Raw genomic sequence first — 14250 nt, 5'->3', positions numbered from 1 at the left:
AGAAAATCATCTGATGGCAATAAAAAGAATACCGGCATACTTAAAAGGAACTAATGACTTTGGCTTGTATTACAAGAGGAGTGAAAAGTTTGAGTTGAGAGCCTACACTGATGAAGATTGGGGAGGTAACGTTGATGATAGAAAAAGCACCATTGGAGGAGCCGTTTTCTTAGGGAAAAGATTGATTACTTGGACCAGCAAAAAGAAAAGTTGTACCTTGTAATCCACAATAGAAGCTGAATATGTTGCAGCTGCTATCAATTGCACTAATATTGTATGGATCAAACATCTGTTGCAAGGTATGAAAGAAGAGGTAACTAAGCCTATAATACTCTATTGTGATAACACAAGTGCCATCAACATATCAAAGAACCCTGTGATGCATGCCAAAACAAAGAATATTGCAATTAAGTATCACTATGTAAGAGAATTGGTGGAAGACAAGCAAGTGAGAATGGAATATGTTAGCTCAAAGGAAAAAATTGCTGACATCTTCAAAAAAGCACTATCTAAAGATGCTTTTGAGTATCTTAGAGGTAAATTAGGGGTGATAACCCTATCCAATTTTGTTTAAGGAAGAAGTAAGACTACCCTACATCAAATGAGTTAATTGTACAAATATTGTGAATTGATGCAGAGGATATTTACTTTAGGATTTTGCTTGAAGCAATCAAAGTGTTGAAGTTTCAAATCAGTCACAAGTAATGTGATAGAGGGAGAAAGTGAAAGTTCTAAAAGATTCTATACTTGCATAATAAGATGTTGAAGTAATATGTCTTTGGCATTGTTGTCAAAGAGGGAGAGATATGTAGAAATTGATCAACAACATTGGAGGTGAAAGAGTAAAGAGCATAAACAGATTAGAACAGGATCAAGTAGCTGATACTAGAATGGCATAACATGATCAATACATAAAAAGGGAGAAATAATGTAAGAAGTTAGGGGTAGTAAGAGATCAAATTGAAGGAAAGAAATAGGATATAGAAGCTAAGAGGGAGAAGTAGAAGTAAAGTAATCAGGATAATAGATCAGAGAAAGAGATGTGAAAACTAATTGTAACACAATTTCTTTTTGGCATTTGACTTACTATTCTAACCTAGTTAGCATATTGATAACTTGGTTGAATAGTCTAGTTAGATGGTTGATTAGTTTGGTTTTCCATCAATGCCAAAGAGGGAGATTGTTGGAAATCTAATTGAAAAGATCATTAGTGAAGATCAAAGAGGGATATTTTTTTAAAGAAGGAACTAGGTTGATAAATAATGTTTTCAATCATTGTTTTGTCATTGATGTCAAACCTAATATATGTTGAAATGACAATTTCTTATAAGATCCAAGTACTATCACTTATTTGATTGATGAAGAGGATTTGATCAACAAGATGTAACAAAAGCACCTAAGGGAAAGGTTGAGTTATGGTTTTGTAATGAAGTGCAAGGATCAATTAAGACAATGGTAAAATGATGTATTGATAACATACTTGAAGATACAAAGGTTGGCCACACTTAGAAATATTAGAAGAATAAGTTGTAACAAGGTTGACTGCAAAGCTTAACTAAGTTCATTAGTGAGTGTCGAGCAACCTAGTTAGAGCCAAGAAAATTTCTAGTTCAAGCTGAGAAAAAGAAAAATTTAGTGTGTGCCGAGTGATATAGAAGGAGTCGAGCATGTTCAGATGTCAAGCAAACTTCAGGTGTTGAGTAAATGAAAAACCTAGTGGATGTTGAGTGAATCCATAATAGGTGTCAAGCATCAGTAAAATGTAGTTGATGTCGAGTAATATAGTATGTGTCAAGCACCAAAATTTCAATAGTGTCAAGCTATTGCATTATTAGAAAAGCCAAAGATTTTCCAAATCTGAGCTAATAAAGTTGTTACCTTGAATTTTGTGACCCAATTGGAGGATAAGGATGATGACCTGGAGGCATAGAATTTTATGTAAACTATTTTTGAGCAAATTCAAGAGGATTCTTCAAAATGCTTCTAGAAGGAACAAGATATGGGTTGGATTCAATGAATCCTACCTAATCCATTCAAAAAAAAATTAAAGGATGGAAGAATGGAGCAAAAAAGAGGATTCCAAACTTCTATTTAAGGAGTCACAGGCCAAGAAGCAAGAGTTGATGGGGTGCCAAATTGTGAAACAGTCGAAGGGTGTTAAGAAGAAGATATCAAGGAGAAGGAAGAATAGAACATAGAGACTCTTCTACTATAAATGGTCAAAGAGAGATGATTGCATTAGTACATTGAGCATGAAGACTTAAGGAGACAAAGCTTGAGAGGAGGACAAGCTGTCAGAATTAAAGAGGTTGAAAGGAAAGCAATGTTATGAGCTGAAGAAGAGATCTGAAATCTACAAGATAAGCTATGAATTGTAATCCAATCAAAGCCCCTTATTGTTACTCTCTAGAAATTGTATTAGTTAGGGTTAAACCCTATGGACTTAGGTTGGTTTAACAACCATTTGTAAATCTTTTAACAAGGTGGCATTCCAAGTGAATGTTCTAATGTCCTCTAACTAGGTCCACTTCTAACAGGGTGGTTAAATCCCTTAACCAAGTAGCATTTAATAGTGTGTTGTAGCTTTTAATAGGGTAGGTCTTTCACAAGGCATCAGTTCAGAAGAGTGAGAATTGAGTAGCATGTTACTAGTGGTTTTTTCCAAATTGGGTTTTCACATAAATCATTGTGTTATGTGTTGATTCTTTATGCTTTATGCTTGTATGTTGATTTATAGTAACTTGCTAAGTGGAAAAGTTTAAAGCTTGGATGAATGAACATTTTACTGGGCTCACTTTACTTGAGGAAAAAGTTTGAATTGGACATTTGGACCTTAAATAACTAATTCACCCCCCCCCCCCCCCCTGTTATTCTAAAGTATTTCTAACAAAAATAGGGGGCATTTAACAAATAATTATTTCTCCCTTAAGAGGGCAATCCAAAAATTAATTAATGATGGGGTCATCCAAGTAAACAACCTTAGCAATAATGAAGACCCTATAGCCTTCAAGAACCATTTCATGAGTCATCAAAAGGGTGAATCCTCCAAACCCAATCAAAATGTACCCCCTCACACTAAGGTTAATTATGTGCATCATTATGACAATACCATCAACATGATTTCTGACTTTGATGATACCATAAATGTCATCATAGTTAAGGATAAAAAGAAAAAACAATCCTCAAACATTGTTACCCATGGCCAAGCCTCTAAAGTTATCCTACCAGGACCTGTGATAAATCTTGATTATGTAGCTGCAAGTTCCTCCTTGCCCAAGTAGAACCTGGTAAGCCAACTAATTAAGACTCTGGCCCATATCTCCATTTTTAAACTATTGCAAATCTCCCTAGAGCATAAAGAATTAGTCACCAAAGCCCTAGTGCCAAATGACCTAGATGTGAGTAGATTTTAGAAAATGGTCAGCAATCTATCCATTTTTAAACTATTGCAAATCTCCCTAGAGCATAAAGAACTAGTCACCAAAGCCCTAGTGCCAAATGACCTAGATGTGAGTAGATTTTAGAAAATGGTTAGCAATCTTGTTACCCCTCACTACGTATCCTTTTCAGCCCAAGATGACATGTCCATCATCTAGCCACAAAACTATCCATTACATATTGAAGTTTTTATTCATAGAAAAAAAGTTAAGAGAGTATTGGTCGATGGTAGAGTAGGCCTTAATATTTGCACACTCAATTTAGTAAAAGCCCTAAGGTATATAGAGGATTTTGTTGACCCAAGAAAGAAAATTACCATCAAAACTTATAACAATGAGGAAAGATCCTCCAAAGACATGGTTATTCTACCTATTAGAGTAGGACCAATTGTGAAAGAGACTATTTGTCAAGTCTTAGACCTACAAATAACTTATAACATCCTATTGGGAAGACCATGGATTCATGACATGTAGGCCGTTTCCCTCCACCTATCATTAGTGTCTTATATTTCCTTACATGGGTCAAGAGGTGACCATACCCAAAGACCAACATTTTACCCAATATTATATTTCCCTAATCCCTCATAATAGGAAACAAACTGGCACATTGATAGATGACATCAACCAGTCCATAGCTATAGACACTTCATGCTCTACCAACCAAAGTGACAACCACTCATCAATGTCAACTAAGGGTAAAGATAAAGTTGGTTTTTTGGATCCTTTCATTCCTTCACCATCATCATCCAAAGACCCTAAACAATCACACTATGAAGAAATGGATAGATTGATGAAAGAATTTGATTGAAAGTGTAAAATGCACTACAAAGGGGTGGGGGATACTCAGTCTCCTTGTTTGATCCCCCACTTTCTCTAAGATCTCATGGAAAATTATCATCCACCAAGCCTTATCATGCACATTGTATCAAAGCAAGTGGTCACCTCCAAACTTAGTGGAAGAAATCAATCAACAAAAATTTGACATCTCCACCCACCTACATGAAAAAGGTTTTGACCTAATAAAAAAGATGAGATACACAGGAGATGGTCCTTTAGGGAAAGGGGTAGGCATTATTGAACCTCTAATGGCACAATTTAGGTCTAATAGGTCCAAAATAGGGGTAGGGTATGGTGAGCAATACAAGATACAAAACTGTTCTAAAGCTCATCCTAAGCATAGTGATTCCTCCTCTTCCACCTTGGTATGGGTACCTAAACAAAAGGATGGTTATAGCCAGAAAACAACTAACATCATAAATATGAATCTATCCCTCTCAGGTTCACATCCCATGAAAGAAACATCCATAAATAACTCTAATAATGAAGATGATGAAAATTCCACTAAATGGGAATTTGAATAATTATCTAAGGATTCTCTCCATGATAAAGAATGTGATATTGTTCACATACCCACATCTGATAGTTTGGCTACACAAGGAACAACTTCTAGTTTGGGACCTATTTTGCCAAGAATCAGGGTACAACGGAGCAATTTAGAAGATGATGACCATGTTGAAGGGTTTTAATTTCAACCCCTATTCCCTGACTTCTTTCCAATACAAGTTTAAGATGACTACTACAAGCCTCTCACAAGCTCTACCTTTTCTAATACTTTAGAAGAAGATCATGTCATAGATCTAACTGATATAGTGTATGAGCCCTCTAAGGAAATTATGACTTTAAACCTCACTAAACCCTTTCTATATTATGAATCACTTTCCCTAGTCCATCCCAAACTCATTAACTGGGATACAGCTAAGCCTCACCACATCCCTCATTTTGATACTGACCATGAATTCTTCATCTACCTTAACATAGTTGAACCATCTCAACGACAAAGAATAGAAGACATATAGTCAGGTCAGGTATCAATCACCTCAGTCACACTAGAATAGGTCCAGCATTCCAAAACCTTAATGATCACTACCAAGTTGTTTCTAATCTCAAGAAAAAAATAGAAACAAATAGAAGTGATGCATCCCAAGGTGAAAACCCAATTATGGCACCTGTGGATGGGATAATTGATACATTACCTGAACACTCTAAAGAAAGATCTTCTATTTTGATTGAACTAACAGAACCAATCAACATTGGCATGGAGCAAGAAACAAGGGTAATTTTTTTTCATGGTCCTTAAGCATGGAGGAAAGAAAAGCATTCATTCACTTCTATGAAGAAAGACAAATTAACTTTGCATGGTCATATGCAGGCATGCCCAGCTTAGACCTGACTTTAATCCTCCATCATCTCAACATTTCTCTGGAGGTCAAGCTAGTAAAACAAAAGCTTAGAAAGATGCAACCCCATATAGCTCTATTAGTCAAAGAAAAGTTAGAAAAGTTGATCAGCACCAATTCCATTTGCCTCTTGGTGTATGCATCATGGATATCCAACATTGTTCCCATATCAAAGAAGAATGGCAACATATGCATCTGCATTGATTTTTGAGATATAAACAAAACATGTCCCGAAGATGATTTTCCCCTTCCCAACATTGACACCATTATAGATCTAATAGTAGGTCATTCCATATTTTCACTCATGGATGGGTTTTTAAGGTATAATTAGATTAGGATAGCACTAGAAGATCAACATAAAACAACTTTACTTGTGTGTGGGGCACATTTCATTGGAATGTAATGCCCTTTATGATAAAGAATGTTGGGGCTACCTATCAATAGGCCATGACCACTATTTTTCATGATATGTTGCATATCTTTATGAAAGATTATGTGGATGACATTCTTTCCAAATCTCATAGGCAAGAAGAACATCTCCCCATACTGGCTAGGATATTCACCCACCTAGAAGTATTCAAAGTCAAGCTCAATCCCAAGAAATGTGCTTTTGGTGTCAAATCAGGAAAACTTTTGGGATACATTGTCTCATGCAAAGGAATAGAAGTTGACCCCGAAAAGGTACAAGCCATAATCAATATGCAACCTCCTAAAGACTTAAGTCAATTATGCTCCCTTCAAGATAGGCTTCAATCAGTTCATCAGTTCATTTCTCAATTGGTGGAAAAATGTATACCTTTCACACACTTTCTCCACAAAGATATAAATTTTAAGTGGGATAGTTAGTGTCAGAAGGCTTTTGACTTACTCAAGATCTACTTAATGAATCCACCCATGTTGGTAACTCTAGTATCACACGAACCTTTTTTATTGTACATTTTGTTAACACATAAATCAATTAGAGCCCTCCTAGCACAAGAAAACAACCAAGGAAAAGAATGAGCCATCTATTACATCAGTTGTACACTAGCCAACTATGAGCTTAATTACTCTTTTATTGCAAAATCTTGTCTTGCCATAGTTTTTGCTTCCCAAAAGCTACGTCATTATCTTCTAACACACAAGGTCAAACTCATATCAAAAAGTGATCCTCTTAAATATCTTCTCAACAAAACAACATTAACAGGAAGACTAGCCAAATGGGTGATGATCCTAAGTGAATTTGACATTGAGTATGTTGATAGGAAGGCGATAAAAGGACAAGCCATTTTTGATCAATTGGTAGACACACCTATAGAAAGTTCCAATCCTGTCCTTGTTGACTTTCTAGATATGCACATTTTTTAGACAATGCCAGTAACATGGAAATTCTATTTTGATGGTTCCTACACACACCATGGATTAGGTGTCAATATTTTTTCATCACACCACTCATTTTTACCATCACTAAATCTTACAAACTACTTTTCCCCTGCACTAACAACATGGTAGAATATGAAGCTTTGGTCTTAGGTCTCAAGCTAGTTTTAGAATGGAAACTAAAAACACTATAGGTTTATGGAGACTCCCAGTTGGTCATCAATCAGGTCAACAACACTCACTAGACCAAAGATGAAAAATTACCACCGTAAAAACATATAGTTGAAACACTCAAGAATTGTTTTGTTCATATTACTTTTGAACAAATTCCCAGAGTGAAGAAAAAAGCAATAGATGCTATGGGCACCTTGGCATCCCTACTCCAACTTCTAGAGTAGCATGAGTGGTATGAGTTCCTAGTAGAAGAGGTGGTTCAACCCGTGATTACTCAACCTAATTCCCTTATCATTTTCCACTTAGATGCTCTTGATTCCCTTTGGTATAACCCCATCATCACCTACCTCCATGACAGTACCATTCTATCTGACCTTTCACATAATCAAAAGCAAAATTTCATTTGACAAACCTCACATTGCACATTGGTGGTTGATACGCTATATAGGAAAGGTCTTGATGCTACTCTATTAAGATTTCTTGAAAAGGATGAGTCTAGAGTCACTCTACAAGATGTCCATGCAAGGATTTGTGGGTCACACTCCAGTGGGTTCATACTAGTGAAAAAGATTCTTAGAATGGGCTATTTTTGGCCAACCATGGAAAAAAGATTCTATCAACTATGTCAAAACTTGCAAAAAATGTCAAATCCATGGTAACCTTGTTCATGCACTAGACCAAGAGCTCAACCCTCTAGCCATACCGTGGCCTTTTTATTAGTGGGGCTTTGATTTGATTGAAGCCATCCATCCACCTTCCTCTAATAGACATAAATGTATTATCACAACCATAGAATACTTCACCAAGTGGGTCAAAGCCGTGCCACTTGTCAACTTTATGGGAAAAAAATATCTTCCTTTATTCTAAACCACATCATTTGTTGGTTTGGCATACTCCATGCCATTCTCATGGATAATGCCCTATACTTTAAAAATAAAATAATTGATGAATTATGTGAAAAGTTTCACATTATGCACCACTCCTCATCCATTTATTATCCTAAAGACAATGGCCAAGCAGAGGCCACCAACAAAACCATTATCAACATCCTCAAAAGAACCGTCAATGATATTGGTAGAGATTGGCATTTATAGTTGAACCCCACCCTCTAAGCCTATAGGAAAAGTGTTAGAACACCTATAGGCACAACACCCTTCTCCTTGTTTTATGGTTGTGAAGCTATTCTTTCTTTAGAGGTTGAGATCCCATCCTTAAGAGTTACCCTTCGAGATATCCTATCAAATGAGGATTATAGAGTGGCCTATCTAGAGTAGCTAGAGTTTTTAGAAGAACATTAGTGTGTAGCCCATGACCACCTCAAAGTGTATCAAAATAGGCTATCAAGAGATTACAACAAAAAGGTCAAAGTGTGTTTTTCAAATTGGTTATCTAGTGCTCCAAGAAAACCCTAAGAACCAAGCAGTGAGGGAAAAGAAGGGAAAATGGGAGGCCAATTGAATTGGTCCTTACATTATCATGGAGTCCTTTAGGATTGATACTTATAAAATTTTAGATTATGATGGCATAGACCTAGCACAACTAATCAGTAGTATCCATCTCAAATAGTTTTATGTCTAGAGCTTTGAGAAACACATCAAAAATACCAAAAAAAAAAGCCATTTTGGTACAAAAGAAGTGAGAATGTCACCTTTGGTTTGAAAAGGAGTGAGAGATAGCACCTTTGGACTTCCTTGCATAACACAAGTCCTTCAATGCTGAAAAATAGCCAAAGAAAACCCTCAAGCAACTACCTCTGGAAAAACTTTTCTTATTTGAGGCTCATCTAGCAGAATCAAGTTAATTTCATGCATACCCAATTGAGAAACACTTGAGGGTTATAGTTTCATGGTACTTCGGCATTAGAAGTAGTTCATAGTAGTAGAGACAACTAATATGACAGTGACAAAGGGGAATACAACAAACGAAGATTAACAAGGAGTCAAATTATGTACTGAGATACCATAGACATGAATTGCAAGAAAATCAATGCACATCTCAACTATACACCTTGACCAATGATCACTGATATTTATTTTAGCCCTCATTCAACCTATTTGATGTCCCACACTCCTTCCATTATCTCCCACATAGTTATCCATGCCCATCGCATAGTTATCCATGCCTATTTTTCCTACCTTTTGGCCCATTTTTGTCTCCTTACCTCTTCAGGTGCCTCATGTGGTCCTAGTTACCCCTCATATTCCAACAAATCTCACTCACATCCTCATTCCACTTCAAAAATCATCTAAAAATATCAAAAAATTTCAAAAACCCTTTAAAAATACCAAAAAAATCCAAAATTGCTAAAAAAATATTTTAAAAATCCCAAAACTGACTAAAATATCAAAAAAAATTAGAAATTGCCAAAATTTACCAAAAAATAAATTCAAAATTCAAAACTGGCCAAAAACATTCAAAAAGGGTCATAATTGCCCAATGTAGTCACAAATGCTCAAAATATTAACAACACCCCAAAATTTGTTGTCAATTATGCCTCCTTCCATCTCAAATAGGCTATATAACATCGGAAGTGCCTCAATGGTATTAAGAAGTAGCACAATAATGTCCTAAAACACCTCACTGGCCTTTGGAAAATGTGGCACAATGTAAATAGCACAAGAGACATCGGTTGAGTCCCCTCTTTCCTCCTCTTATAAAGAACAACAATTCCCAATGGATCATTAATCTCATTTATGTGAAGTGGCCACGATTGGTCTAGCCCCCTTCAACAAATATATCAATGCTATCTAAAAGGCACAGATATCTATCAGACTCTTTCATCCTCATCCAACCGGGGGCACAAAATAAGTAAGTGTAAGCATGAGAGTTTGGCCACCCCTTTAAGCACCTTTTTAGGCCTAAAGCACCTTTTTCAGGCCCATCCAATGCCTTTTTAGGCTTGAACACCTTTTTGGACCCCTCAAGCACCTTCTTAGGCCCAACATGCTTTTTTAGGCCTAAAGCGCCTTTTTCAAGCCCCTCAAGTGTCTTTTTCCAAGCCCAAGTGTCCTTTTTGGACCCCTTAAGCACCTTCTCAAGTCCAACACACCTTTTTAGGCCCTAAGCACCTTTTTCAAGCCCCTCAAGCACCTTTTTCCAGGCCCAAGTGTCCTTTTTGGACCCCTCAAGTGACTTTTTAGGCTCGAACACCTTTTTTAGGCCCCTCTAGTGCCCTTTTAGGCCCAAATGCCTTTTCTTAAGGCCCTATTTTTCCTTTTTCAAGGCCCAAGTGTCCCTTTTTGGGCCCTCAACAAGCCTTTTTAGGCCCAACATTCTTTTTTTTTTCGAGAACCAAGTGTCCTTTCTGAGCCCCAAACATCTTTTTATAAGCCTCAAGAATGTCCATCTCGGCACACACCTAGAGGAATGTCACAACATTGGCCTTATAATTGTCTGTAATGGCTATTAATATACATAGAGTTATGCGCTATGCATTGCAACTCCCCATATATTGCATAAATTTTTATTCCTCTTTCATTACAAGCCCACACAAACATTCTCACCTACCAATAATGGTTATCCTTACTCTACAAATCATATTGTTCCCACTTTTATAGAGATTCAAACCATCCCAAATTTATCACAAAACAAAAAAACATACAACTATCTATCAAAAATCCCAAAAACATTTACATATTCAAAAAAACACAAAAACATCAATATATATTCCAAAAAATACTGAAAACAAACATGACAATGCATTTCAATTAACATCAGTTGTCCCTTTGATTGCCACAACAACAAGCACAAACTTTTATTTTACTACAACGACAATGACAACATTACATTTAAATAGTGATTGGCAGATTATTTATTTTGGCCTCCTTGGGGAGGTGGAAAAATGGGGTGTCCAACCAATGGCATTTCTTTTGACCCCGCTCTAGAAGACGAAGCCCCTGGTGTCAATCCTCTATGTAAACACAATGCATCCATGGGAATTAGAAACCTCCTATCGCGTAATTGCACATTCAATAGCTATGTAAATTCCCTATCCACAAATTGCATCTCTCACTAGTCCTCATTCAAGAATGTCTGATAATAACATCCCACCTAGTAAGAAACTTCTTGGTGTACCTTCATCGTCTGGTGTATTTCCATGAACACATTCTCCAGCAACTTGTTCACTCCCAGTGTAGTGATCACTTGTTGGGCCACATCACATTTTATCATTCACCATTTGCCAGCACTCCGCATCTTCTTTTGCCTTGCCCAAATGCTACTACAATTGTCTCACCTTCCCCTCACTTAACGCCAACTGCTCCTACAACTTCAACGACAAGGAATTTTCCTTCATAGTCACCTCACTAAATGAATTAGACTATGACTGTAATAATACCAATTCATTCTGAGTGCTCTCTAAACCCACTTGTGCCATCTTTAGTGATTCCTACAGCTACTGAGCCCATGACTATTCAGTCCACATCCCCACATCATTTCCCTCCACTTGCAAGTGCTCCACATGCAGTTCTATTTCTAGTGATTGCACCTGCACCCACTCTACATCCACCACCACTTGCAACTATCTTGCCTCCATTTGTGCCCCATCTTCCCATGCCTTCTCCATTAATCCCAGAAAAAATGTGACTTCATGTTCTAGATTCTCTACTTGAACTCTCTCTATAGCTAACATTCTCCATAATCCCTCCACATCTTGTGATGATTGATCTCTCCCTCTTTCCTCTAGCCATGGCTCCCCCACATTTACACCACTCATTCCTAGTGTAATGATGCTAATCAACTGACACATTCCACTCATTAATTCACCCCCACTAACACCTCCTACATCCTTCATAGTTTCTCCCACAATATTTTTAGGAGATTTTATTTCCCCTGCCTCCTCCTCCACTCTTGACATACTCTTCATCTTCCTAGGTGGACTATTCTCCCCCTATGACATTGGCTCATCATCTAATACCACTTTCAATTCCTACTGCACTACAGTCCCTAACAACAACATCAACATAGACAAGGGTGTTTCTTCTACCCTCATCCCCACCTCTTTGGGTTGCACCGACCCTTGTCCCACCTAACTTGCTTCACTTGGCTCTAAAATTAATGTTTGTAGTTTTGACTAATCTACCAACTCCTCAGAGGTTCATGATACATGCTTCACTCTTCACCCTTGCCTCATCCACCTACCTTGGCTAGCCTCCCCTCCTACTATGACTAATCTAGTGAGCTTGACATACTTTCACTTACATATTTCCTATAAATTCTCAATATATCTAATAGCCACATTTTACTCATCACCTCATCTTGTTCCCTTCCCATGTTATCTACCTACTTATAACTATCACCCACCTGAGACTTATTCTTTACTAGTCTCCCAAGTATCAACTCTCTACATCTCATTGCACTAGTACTCAGTACATTTGACCCTTGTCTCTAACATTTGGCCATCCTAATTCTTGTCAATCCACATTGCCTGATAGAATCTACTACTAAATCATTGCCAACACATCCCACACTTTCTTATCCACCTAGTACAATAGTTTCTCCTTGGAAAAATTGAACAAACTTGACACTATTACACACAACTGGAAGCACACCTAGTCCACAAATAATAGTTTTCTACACTATTATATACTTCTAGTGCCTTGATGATGTTCTTGACTAGAGGTACCAGGATGAAGTCATGATATTTTATTGGTTTTTCACTATTTAGCTCTAGTGATCCTTGGGTTTCATGCATTATTGGTGTCCACTTATAAGTGCCTCCTCTTGTATGGAATGCCATGTGTACCTCAACCAATTTTTTGTGCTATCTTAGGTGAGGTCTTTTTTCTAACATGTGACTATTTTCATGCCTATTTTTATTATTCTACAGCTATAGCTTCTACTTTTTAGTGGTTGTTATGTTTTCCTGTACATTGTTTGCCTTTTTTGGTACTTCTCAAGGTGACATAGTATTCATATTACTATAGCTAAGCTAGTGGTGGTTGTACTTAAGTCACTTTTTATCATATGTTCTATCTCTTTAAAAAGTGACAATTAGTTGCATTCATCTAGATTGCATTTTCATCTTAGGTTCCTTGAAAACAAATGGTTGGCACATAAATCAGGATGCAATTCACAAACATTAGTCAGCAAATTCATGATTGGTTATCAAATAAAAGAGAACATCATCAACATCAACATCAAGACAAGCTTCTAGCACTCAACTATCATGGACTTTGTCTCTTCACGACATGGCGACCAGCATCACACTTCATGGGTTCACATTTTCATTCTGCTCATTATATTATGTGGCTTTCAAATCTCAAACAATTCTAGTCACTATCAAATTTCACCACCTCATTTGCTACCTTGTGTGTCTTTCAAATCTCAAACAATCTTGTTTAACCACATTCCATCTCATCTTTCATCCTAATTCACTACACTTCCTTTTATCACACTCCATCTCCTTTCATTAGACCATCTCATCTACGGCATCCACTAGCTTTCAAATCTCAAACAATTTCATCTCCTCTCCATTTTCATTCATCCCAAACTCATTTTCTCACTTTTCATTCCATCCCATTTCATTTCCTCACATATTCCAATTCACTTCATTTCATCTACTTTCCCCATTTCACTCTATTCGTGACTTGCATTCCATCTTTCCACATCACATTAATTTCTTTCATGTGTATCATCTATTCATTTTTGTGGCTTTTGAATCTCAAAAGTTGACACCCCACCTCATAGCCTTCGAATATAAAACAATTGCATTTCCTTCCATTTTTCACCTTCACTCACACTTCATTTGTCACATTATATTTTATCCCATTTTCATTTATCTGTTCCTCTCATTTCATCCCATCTTCACACTTTTACATTTCTTTTTTATCCTCATTTTATCATGTTCCATTCCATGAAACTTTGCCACACATTTGTGCCTTTACATTTTTATTTTTCTTTACAAATTTCATTTCATTTTGTATCATTACACTACATTACATCACATCACAACAAGTTTCATTTCATTCCATATCATTACATTACATTGCATTGCATTACACTAATTTCTATTCAATTACATACCATCCTATTTTTATCATATC

This window comes from Cupressus sempervirens, chromosome 9 (assembly GCF_028749045.1).
Source record: "Cupressus sempervirens isolate cs-2001-9-10 chromosome 9, ASM2874904v1, whole genome shotgun sequence".
Classification (NCBI taxonomy): Eukaryota; Viridiplantae; Streptophyta; class Pinopsida; order Cupressales; family Cupressaceae; genus Cupressus; species Cupressus sempervirens.
Note: the sequence above shows the minus strand (reverse complement) of the source record.